Below are 766 nucleotides of genomic sequence, written 5' to 3'. Positions count from 1 at the left end.
CGGTCTGTTAAAGAAGATTCGAGCATACGGGTTAGGTACCCAGGTACGTGAGAAGCTCGAAGACTTCGTAAGACGCAGACACTATTCGTTCTCCTCTAGACAAATGTTCAGCAGAGCCACATAATGCTCCCACGGAAAGGGTGACCAGCAATCTGCGGCTGTTTTCTGATGATGCTGTGGCATACTGAGTGATGCCGTCGCTGAGAGACAGTTGGAGGATACAGGCTAACATTGTCAAAATGTTTTGTTTGTGTGATGGAAAAATGTGGGCAACGGCCTTGCCGCAGTGGACGCACCAGTTCCCGTGAGATCACCGAAGTTAAGCGCTGTTGGACGTGGCCGGCATTTGGATGGGTGACCATCCAGCCGCCATGCGCTGTTGCCGTTTTTAGGGGTGCACTTAGCCTTGTGATGCCAATTGAGAAGCTACTCGACCGAATAGTAGCGGCCTCGGTCAAGAATACCATCATAACGACTGGGAGTGCGGTGTGCTGACCCCACGCCCCTCCAATCCGCGTCCTCCTCTGAGGATGACACGGCGGTCGGATGGTCCCGGTAGGCCACTCGTGGCCTGAAGACGGAGTGATGGAAAATGTAGGTTAAAGTGTGTGAACAAGAAAAATAATTCCGCACTGATCGAATACAGCATTAGTAGTGTGCTGAATTATGTTCATTCATCATCCAGGCGTAACGTTGTAAAGCAGCATGAAATGGACCGTGCATGTAAGGATTGTAGTAGGGACAGCAAATGATTGACTGACGACAA

At 50.5% G+C, this 766-nt stretch overlaps 1 pseudogene; it reads left to right on the top strand.

Moving 5' to 3' along the window:
* The first annotated feature begins 268 nt into the window (after positions 1–268).
* On the top strand, positions 269–385 carry LOC124742904 (annotated as a pseudogene).
* Positions 386–766: the final 381 nt, after the last annotated feature.

The sequence above is a fragment of the Schistocerca piceifrons genome, unplaced genomic scaffold (genome assembly GCF_021461385.2).
Source record: "Schistocerca piceifrons isolate TAMUIC-IGC-003096 unplaced genomic scaffold, iqSchPice1.1 HiC_scaffold_2357, whole genome shotgun sequence".
In the NCBI taxonomy this organism is placed as follows: Eukaryota; Metazoa; Arthropoda; class Insecta; order Orthoptera; family Acrididae; genus Schistocerca; species Schistocerca piceifrons.
Note: the sequence above shows the minus strand (reverse complement) of the source record. Positions and strands in the feature narration are given on the sequence as shown.